Source organism: Cajanus cajan, chromosome 7 (assembly GCF_000230855.2).
Source record: "Cajanus cajan strain Asha chromosome 7, NIPB_CcT2T_4, whole genome shotgun sequence".
In the NCBI taxonomy this organism is placed as follows: domain Eukaryota; kingdom Viridiplantae; phylum Streptophyta; class Magnoliopsida; order Fabales; family Fabaceae; genus Cajanus; species Cajanus cajan.
The window spans coordinates 16231687-16243196 of record NC_138523.1 but is presented as its reverse complement, the minus strand read 5'-3'; positions in this window follow the sequence as shown (position 1 = coordinate 16243196).

Genomic DNA, 11510 nt, shown 5'->3' with positions numbered 1-11510 from the left:
AAAACCACTTCTGGTTCTCCAAGTATTCTCAACCACTCCTGGCTCGCTAGCTTCACTCACCAGCACTAGTATTCTTAAACCACTCCTGGCTCGCTAGCTTCACTCACCAGCACTAGTATTCTCGACCACTCCTGGCCCGCCAGCTTCACTTACCAGCGCTAGTATTCTCTTATCAGCCACTTTTGGGTAGCAGTGAGTATTCTTTGAAAAGCCCCTCCGGGCTTTACAAGTATTCTTTTCCTAGCCTCTTTAGGCTCTACAATGTTGGCTAGACAGGTTTGGTTTGAGTGTATGGGTTACTCTCACAGAGAGGATACATATAAAATCTACACTCTCTAAGGTTTCACTACCTTAGTCCTACAAAGACTTGTTTTAGAGTGTTTTGATTACTCTCATGGAGAAGATACATAGGTTTACAACACTCACTAAGGTTTTGTTCATAATTGACATTTTGAACACCTTAGTCTACAGAGATAACAATACAATATTACATTGTACATATGATTATGAAAGCTCATCTCTGGTCTTTCTGTCTTATGGGCTTGATATTATTTTTTATCAAAAACCCAGGGCAAAGCCTATGCTTATTCCTTCGTTGCTTCTTTCCAACCTTTTTCGGTTTGATGTTATAAATTAAGTACCTAAGATATAAAAAATAGGTGAAGCCTCCCCACATTATTCTCTTTCCATAAGAGAAAATAAATGAGCATGTACCCATATGACTTTCCAAACTCGATCTAATGGTATCATTCCTTCTTGGAGACCTAATGTAGTCACTCTTGGTGTTATTTAGAATCAAAGACCAAAGTTCTCTATTTCTCTTATTCTTGCCTTTATACCTGATGAATATGAAGTTGAAGAAGAAAATAAGTTACCTAAGTTCCTTATATGCCATGCTTATATGTTTTGCTTACTTTATTACTTATGCTTATAAGTTTTCACTTTGATTTGTGCATATGTATAACTATGATACATATAAGATAAGCTTTGTATGATTAGCATGTATGATAGCTTGTGATTGTTTATATCTTTTATCTTATGCTTATAAACATGCTATGAACTTTTAGATCGTCCAAAGCACCAACATTGAAAAATCTTTTCTAGAGAATAAGCGTCCAAAGCTCTTACCTATAAGTAGTTCTTCAAGGGTTAAAGACCTCATGTCATATGCTTATAAGAATGTTGTTGCCTTGGGTTCCTAAACTTTTGGTAGATTACCTAGGATTTTAAGATTATCCTTAGATTTAGTCAACTTTGAAGCTATATCACCCTTTCGTTGCATCAGGTCAGTCAACTTTAGAGCTTCATCCTTCCTCAAAACAAACACTCCACCAACTGTAATTGGTATAACATCTCTTGCTACACTTTCAACTAGAGTAACTTGCACCACACAATTCTTAAATAAATGGCCAAATAGTTATTCACCAAGTGAGGGCCAACACACTTGAAACACTTTATCTCATGGCTCCATCTTGAGGGGCCATCTATGGTCACCTAATAATAGGACCCCTTAGAAACTTTGGAGGCCTATCGTAGAGCTTCCTCTGATGCCCTCATCTCTTATATATAGATGATCCTTCATAAGTCTTCACAACCCTACCACCTACCACCTGTCTCAAGTTTCTCAATTGTCTTGGCCTTCTCCACCAAAATTGGGAACTTAGTAATGGTCATAAGAACAACTATCTTTCTGACATCTCTAGGCCTCATTGACATGCTACCCTTCTATAGCCTTAAAAACTCTACCTCTTTAGTATATCTCGCACTTTTAGTGAAATATTTTCCAAGGAAGATTTCCTTGAAGACATTCCAAGTGATCACCCCACCACAGGCCAACAACATCTATTAGGCACCTTTTCACCAGTACTCAACTTCTCCAATTGGCATATAGAAACATAAGTAACCTTCTTATCCTCAGGACATGACATAACCGTAAAGATCTTCTCTATCTCGTTGATCCACTAATCTATTAACTTTGAGTCAAACTCCCCTTTGAACTATGGAGGGTTACCCTTCTAAAACTTTGCTAGTCCCTTATACTCTAGATGAGCAACTCCTTTAGATAACTTAGCACCCGCCTTGCTCAACTCCACCTAAGGCAAAACAACATGTTGATGTTGAGCCATCATTGTTTGTTGTTACACCATTGCAACATTTTGCTAACTCATAACAATCACCATTATCTCCATGAACCTCACTATTTGGGCTTTATCAGAAAGAGGATGAGGATATCTAAGAGGTTTACTCACTATAATATATTGAGATCAATATACTATAACATATGATAACACCATCACAACTCATCAAAGAAACTTATAAACAACACAATAGAAACACAATAAGACCACCCCTACAGAGTGATGCCTAAACAACTTGAATAACTCTAATACCAAAAATTGTAATGACATGGCAAGCCACACATTGGTATAAAAACATAACCCAACATCTAAAGACAAGCATCGCAATGAAAAAACAAATAACCTATCCTAGGTTTATCATATAATATAAATCTAGTCAATATGCATGTACACAATATGTATATACTTGGGATCTCAATGATCAATTAGAACAAAAGTTGTAAAAAAGTCTTTGGTCATTGAATAGTAAAATAAAATCCCCTGATGAGGTTACATTCTCAAAATTTACAAATCTATATACAAACACCTACTACACAACACTACTAAGCCAATCATACAACAAAACATCAAAGTTGAGAGACCAACCATCTCCAACCTTCATCATCCACTAGATGGTCATGATAATAACATTAGTCACTTAGGCAATTTTAACATTAATTAGGAAGGCTCAATACCACCAGTTGGGTTTAGAATAGTTTGGATACGACCTTACCACGACATTGATCTACAAAACCAAGCCCTCCAACATTAGGTCATGCAAACTCAACATTGAGGTCGATAAAACCAAACATGGACATTTAAATAACTAATATGAGGCGACTCACTCTATACTATTTTCACAACACCGTTTAAAGGATAATTAATGTTTTTCAGAAAAACACGCCCCCAACTTAGGCTACATAGCACTAGGCTTCTAGAGATCCAATCACCTGGCTTCTCCTGTTGAACAACTCAACAAAAACATCTCGATTTATCATTCTCCTTTAAACCATTTTAAGTGCATTTCAAAAAGTAAAATGGATGAAGGGGATTTGACCTTCCCAACATCAAGACACCAAACATTATACATGCATCTATAGAGATACACATATAGCAACATCATCATTAACATCACATAAAAAATGCCATATTATGCACAACTTAGCTCTCATCAACCTATCCTACACACAACTACACCAAATTCACCTGAAGGTAAAACAAGGGTTTTGTTGAGTGAGCCTGTTCTCACTGAGTGAGAATCTCACAACATTCAACTTTCTCTCAACGTTCCTCCCACAATTAAGCAAGCCTCTTTGCCTCAACCACCAACCATGACTAAGCAAGCTCCTCAACATGCCAACCTTACACCATTCTTGTTGAGCAATTTCCTTGTCATCAAGAGAGATCCTTAAAGTCTCTCAAGTTAGAGAAAAAATCTTGCTTAGTTGCTACTTATGGTTGAGTGATCCAAAGAAAGTGTCATCCAAGGGATCAAACTCATTGGGCGACCCATTATTAAGCGAGAGGATCATAAGCCTCATCGATTAGAGATCTAATGTTGCTTGATGAGAATGTTTTGTTGAGCGACCACAACATGTTCCAAAGCTAGCAACAAAAAGTTGTTGAGAAAGACCATCACGTTGAGTGACCCTCACCCCTGTTGTTGAGCAAAATAAGAAACCTAACACTTGGGACTTCAACCTATAAAGGTTAGCTCAATGATGACCAACTCATTGAGTAAAAATACTTTGCACCTTCAAAGTGTAGGGCATTTTTAACCCTTTCTCCCATATACAAACCATTAAACATCACCTATACATCATCTAGATCATGATTCCAACTAGAAATAACACATGTAACAAAGTTTTGGGTACAAAATTAACAATTCAAAATTCACCATTGAACCTCCAAACCCCTAACTAGAGTTGTTGTCAAATTGGTCAGGCTATCCTAGCCCAACCTAACTTGCACAGACCAAATGTTGCTTTTAGGCTAGGCTGGACTAACCTATATTACTTTCAAGCTATTATATTTTGACCCAACCTACATTACAAGAAAATTTTCATATAGTGTCACTCACCCTACAATGACATAAAAATTGTCACTAAAAATTACTTTTACCTACATAATAAATATAATATATGTTAGTATATTGTTAAAAAGTATGGGTATAGACTATAGTGACACACAAAATATGTTGTTAAATCTCATTCAAAATCAATGCTAAAATTGTGTGTAGCTATATGTCAAATAGATATATACCTATATATATTACACCTATAGTGACATTTTTTGTATGTCGGTATAAGTAACATTTCTTGTAGTGCTAGTCTATATTACAATAACTTTACTTTTTTTTAATTCTATATTTTTTATTTTTAAAGATGGTTGAAGGAAAAAAGAATATTACAACTCAAAACTTATGTTTCAATGTGTTATATTTTAATTTATGTTTTTTAAACAACTATTATTATTATTGAATTACTTTTTTTTTGTTTTCTATGTGGCCAACCTATAAAGCTTGTTGGCTAGCCTAGCCTATGCCTATTTGGTTTGCTGAGTCATATTTAGGTCATCTTTATTAAGGTCCAATTAGACCTTATTAATGGGCTGGCTGAGTCAGCCCATCGAGCTAGACTTAACTTGTTAGCTCTATCCCAACACATGCATATCAACAATCTCAATTATCTAGACATCAAAACAACACAAAACAACATCCACAATGCTTATACAATGTGTATAAGCTAAACTCAAGCTTGCTTTATGTGAATCAAGCTCCTAATTGGAAAGAAATGAGGTAGAAGAGAAACTCGATCTTCAACTCTCACTAGAGCTCCCTCAACTTCCTCAAGATCTCAACTCTATAATCCTCTTTTGGACTCAAGATTCACCAATCCCTAGCTTTGGGCAAGATCTATGATCTCAGACACTCAGAGGCTTTGATGGTAGCTCAGAGTCCTACAAAGACCTTCTTTCTATCTTTCCTCTAAAAAAATTAGATTATGAACTTATAAAGTTCACTTTTAAAAAATTTTCTTATATACCTCAATCCTCATTGAGTCAACTTTCACACATTTAAGCTATGATCTTCTGTAAATCAAGCTTAGGGTTATGATCTAAATACTAACCTACACCTTCAACAAGTAAAACAACATAAACATCACACATAATCATATATATTATAAATATATAAAACTATATATATATATATATATATATATATATATATATATATATATATATATATATATATATATATATATATATATGAGAAACATGGGGTTACAACTTCCAAAACATTGACACAAAGTTATTTTTACACAAATTCTGTGAGCAATATAAAGATTGTTTAATTGCTTTCAAATTGGCATTACACATAACTTAGAGAGAGAAACTTGTACTCTTTTCACTATTTTAATTAGACATTCACAATATTATATATATATATATATATATATATATATATTTTTTTTTTTTTTTCTTTTGAAGATTTATTTCACATACTAATTTTGTAAATAACTTAAAAAAATTTCTTAGGTCATGTTTGAAAATGAGGAATGTTAAATTTCACAAAATTTGAAATGCTTGAAATTTGAATTACTTTATTTTAAGTTTTAAAATTTTAAATATATATTTGAATAAATTAATTTAAAATTTAAAATTTTAAATACATAATTTAGACATAACAATTTAACTTACACAATATCCAAAATTTATTTTTAGATATATGTTTAAAAATTTGAAATTTCAATGTTAAAATTTATTGAAAATAAATATTATTTAATTTTAAATATTTAATAATTTTAAAATATAAATATTGATAAACTTTACGTCAATATTTATAAAAAAAATAAAAATATAAGAAATTAAAGAAATGAAAGGATAAAATTATCAATATTGATGTATCAAAGCATAAATAACATAAAAATATTGAAATATTAACGAAAAGTTATTAGGTGGTTCTAGATATAAGTAAGAATAAGTCAAGTCAGATCAAACTTTGAATATATAGATTAGACTTATTATATAAAATTAAAGTTCAAGCATGATCTATTATAGATTTAACCTGACCTTTTTAAAATTCTGACCTAACCTATTAGTCTATTTAAAAATTATTTTATAATTATCCTATTTAACAACCTATTTTGCATTAACAATGTTAAATATGTCAATAAATTTAATTTTAAACATGTCAACAATTATATTTTTAAATACATGTGTAAGTCTTTGTTTAATTTGCATGATAAAAAAATAATTTACACTATTATTATATTAAAATTTAAACTTTAAAATAAAGATAAAAAACTAATTAAGGGATAACTCATGCAGACTTATGTACAGTAACATACGCTCTATAATGAAAAAGATAATCTTATTAAAAAAAGATTTCTAAATATTTTCTATAATACATTTAAAGTATTCTAAATAATCAACAATGAAGATGAAAGAAAAAAAGCAGGCAAAGATGAAATTTCTAGAGTTCTTATTTTTCAATATATTGATTTCGTACAAACAAAGAATGTAAAAGTGGAAATGTAAAATTTATATTTAATATAAAGTTATTGAGCGGTATAATACTTAGTAAAAGTTACACTGGTATCGTTTGAACCCTCCTCATATATATATATATATATTTATATATATATATATAGGTTATCATAGATAAATAAGCTGACTTATCAGGCTTAACAATTTTTTTTAAGCTAAAGTTCAACCATTTTATTAAATAGATTATGTTAGACTGAACTTTAAAAGGTGAAAAACTTATAAAAGCACATTATATAGTGATTAGTTGACACCATAAATATTTGATAATCCAAGTTCAGATAATAATTTATCCGTGTTAATATTATTTTCTTAAATGTAAACCTAAAATTTGATATACTTGTATAAGAAGCCACTTTTCTACCGTTGTAAGTAGTTATAAATTTGTAGTTTATGTTTAGAAGAACTCGCTATAATTAAATGTCATATTTATATATAGATATATAATTAAAACCTCGTCCTTTTTTAGGTATAGAAAAATAATAGATTCAAGTTTTACTTGGGCCTATCAAATTACAACGCAACTCGTGCATGTATAGTTGAGAAACAAAACAATTTTTCATATGTACAACTATACTATACAACTTATTTACACAAATTTACCATGAATACATGGCCTCTTTTAATTTAATAGTCCTATCCTTAGGGTACAGTCTAGTTGGTTTCCCAACATGGTTTCCTATGTTTATACTATAAATACATGAACTTGTGTGTAAAATGCATAACTCCTTAAAATTTGTAGGAGTTTTGAGAGCATATTGCAACAAATTAATTTAGCTTCAAACATGGTGCCCTCAACTCTTCATGGCGAATCTAGGGTTGATAGAGTAACTTACCCTTACACCTTGATACCCATTTACCAAGACAATGACGATGAGAAATCATGTGATTGTGAAGAGTTTTGTGGAACACCTTGGCGAGTTGTTAGAACCACCTTAGGTTTGGTTGCACTTCTTATTTTGTGCCTAATGATTCCCTACATAATTAAAAATAGGTTATTCCCAAATTCACATATCACCCCACCAAGATTTTTCCTTCATTCGCTACGTGTTTCTTCTTTTAATATCTCTGAAGGGGAGTTGTCAGCCTCATGGAACGTTAAATTGACCATCTCCAACGGTGAAAACTCAACGTTCGTAAACTTTCTTAACTTCAAGGCTCTAATAGTGTACAAGGAAGACAAAGCTCTAGCACTTAGTTTCCCACCAATTAATTCAGAAAAATTTGAAGCCACACGTGGTGTTTTCATCATGGATAAGAATGAGAACAAGACGTTGCATTTGACTTTTAATACCACTGGGTGGGAGAAGGATCAACCTATTGTGGATGATGATGTGATTCAGAAGATTGGTGAAGAGATGAAATCGGGAGTTATGAAATTTGGATTGAAGATTGAAGCGGAAGTAGAATTTGAATTAAATTTGACAAATGTGCCCATGGTCATGCACCCTTATTGTTCGAATTTAGAAGTTGATTTAGCACCGTTGCAGCGAGGTGAGGTCTCGACATTTGACAACGTTGGCAAGGTGAAAGAGTGCTTAGACCCCTTTGAAGATCAATGGTACATGTCTGCATGAACAATTGATGTAGAAAATTAAGAGACATGAGTTTTGAATTTTGATGTAGCATGATATGTAAATAAAGGTGAAAGTGCGAGTTTGCAAACAATGAATGAAAGGTAGCCACAAATTTGGCTTCTTAATTTTGATTATCTATTATGATCGCAATTGGAGACATGAATTTTGTAATAAAAATATTATTTGGACTTGTTATCAATTTAATTATTTGGTTGAGATAAAATAATATATTTTGGTCAATGAGTTGATAAATAATATCTTAAAATAGTGTTTGAAAGCGTGATACGATGATACCCGTATTAAACTTATTGTATCCATAGGCATGCTGAGTTAGTTTGTTAGCTTCATTGTTTCTATCTCTACATTTATAAATGCTTTATAATTATACAAATCAAACATTTAAGCAATTTCTTAGCCAAATTATAGGACTCTATTAATGCAACAGTATTGCATTTAAACATTTAAGCAATTTCTTAGTCAAATATGTGTGCATGTCACCTCTTTTTGTAACATATTTGTAGTCCTCAAATCAATGCATCATATACTTAGGCTCAATTATTGAAATAGTTTTGGATCAATGCGTTTGAAATGTTTCCAATCTCTCGGTTGGACCGATGGTGACCGTGCTGATTCCAGCACCACCTTGTGTTCGTGAACCATGAAAGCTCAAGATTTAAGGTTGTAGGCTAGCATTATCATTAGCCAACATCGATGTTTCATTTATGGTTTACAGACAGATGTTGAGTGATGAAATCGGCCAAGGCTTCCCTTTTTGTAGTTCATAGGGGCTCACAAGTTAAATCATAAAAATTTAGTTTAATAGTCCACTTCATAAGCCTACCTTGTAAGAAGGGTCGATTTAGTTAATATTTAACAATATCAAATTTTCACAAAATCTTAACTTCATTAGGCAGCAAACAATTCATGTTTTTGTACAAGCACGATATAAAAATAAATATAATTTTTCGGCAGCAGTGTATCTATATTCAACATCATGCAACAATCCTCTAAGATAATAAATTGCTATTTCGGTCCCATCTTCTACATCTTGTTCTAAACGACATCTAATCGACTAATCGTAGTCGATATATATAGTTTTAAGGGTCCCTCTAATGTTAGAGAAATTAATAATGGCGGTTTGGTTAATACTCATTTGATTTGTTCAAATGTTTGTCATTAGATTCATGTTCAGATAAGATATAATATCGAAACTTAGTTAGAATTTGGATTCTATTATGTTTGTGTTTAGGATGATTATCAGTTTCTAATATTATTTTTTATCTTTTAGTAAACACTTATGTTGGCATTATGTTTTCGGTTAGTATATTATGTGATATCTTTTAGTTGAACTTATGTTATTTCTATAGTTATGAACTCTATACCAACCTGATCGAAAATGTAAGCTTGACAATGAATGTTATCTGGGTAATATGTGAATATAAACCTGACCATGTAAATCACTGATAACATTGGAATGACACATTGACTAAGAGACCTAGTCAAAGAAGATAGTTATGTTATGCAACAATCACAACATGATAGTCACAATGATTATCTTATCAGAAACAAATGCTCAATTACAGAAAAGAAGGGAGCTACGTATAATAGAATACGAAAAGATATCATGAGGGACATTAGACTAACTTGATCGTTGAAGTCTTTTTGGCAAGTACCTCCCCAACTCAATGTTGAGAGAAAAGACCACACCATCGGACGTCGAAATACGAGAATGAGGAATTTTATTGGACTACATCAACAACCAAGCTATCCTCGACAAGAACATCTTGGCACCCACCATGGGGTTGAAGCAAAATTTCCTTCAACCACCCATGGTTTCAGCATGAAGATATAACAGAAGAGTGACAAAAGCAATAGATCAAAGTACGTCGAGAATGAAGGATGACACAATGCTTAGACAACTACTTGAGCAAGTCAAACTCATGCAACAACAAAACGTTGAGGCCTTAGAAGCCATGCACCGCCAACACGAAGTCAATCTTCAAGCATTACACGTTGAGAACGAGTATATATGAGCCCTACTCCACTAGCAACCTCTACGTAATGAAGCAACTCATCATCACCAAGAGAAAGAACATCAATCTCCTTCTCCGACGCCCACACATTGTTCTATGAATGAAGCTACCCATGTACCATCCCAACAACATCAGGGCTCAAAAGATGTCCATGTGCCAACTCAGCAGCACCAAGGTCCAGCAAGAGTTCGGCGACATCTTTTTGTTGATGGCATTATGGAGATTCCCCTTCCGTTGGGGTGGAAACCACTCAATATCGATCGTTACAACAGAATGACAAATTCGAACGAACACATAGACACATACATCATGCAAATGAACTTGTTCACTAATGATGACGCCATCATGTGTCGAGTTTTTGTTATTCGCTAAAAGGACCAACACTAAGTTGGTATACCTAGTTGTTGCCAAGGTCCATTGACAATTTTGAGACCTTGGTGCAATGGCTCACCACCTAATATCCAACAGGTCGACCTCATCATGTCAGCTCAACAACCTTTGCCAACCTATGATAAAGAGATAATGAATCCCTAAAGAATTTTACGAAGCGTTTCATAAGTGTATCCATAAAAATTTGCAATCTTAATCTCCAGGTTGTCCTACATTTCATGGTACTTAAGCCAAGACCATTTGTCGATAGCTTATGCCACTTACCACCTATCAATATGGGCGAATTCCATGCACGAGTAGTGGGATACATTCAAATGGAGGAACATGTTGAGTTTCGAACAAAGTCTGGGGGGACCATCTAGTAGAAGTGATCCCCAACACAAGGACAAGTTGAAGGTGTCAAGCGAAATATGATTCAAAAAACCTCCTTAAGGACAAGGTCCTAAGTATGACTTCTACACCTCGTTAAATGCGTCTTGAGTCCATATCTTGGAAGGTGTCAACAATGCAGACCTTATCTCCCTGCGACTGTCGAGACACAACCCCAACAATGTGGATAAGTCCAAACACTCTTGTTATTATAGAAATTATGGTCACACGATGCAAAAATGTTGGACATTGAAGAATTTAATAAAAGAATTGATCCAGGAAGGATAACTCCGCCATTATATCCAACGATCTCAACCACACTGAGGTTAGTGTTTATTATTGTTATTTTTCAACAAACACACTACGAGAAAAATTGTTATTATCTACGGAATATTACCTATGAAATTTTTTATGTAGATCATTTTTAGTTATTTATAGAATATTACCTGTACTGACCGTACCGCGAAGTCGAGCTCCAA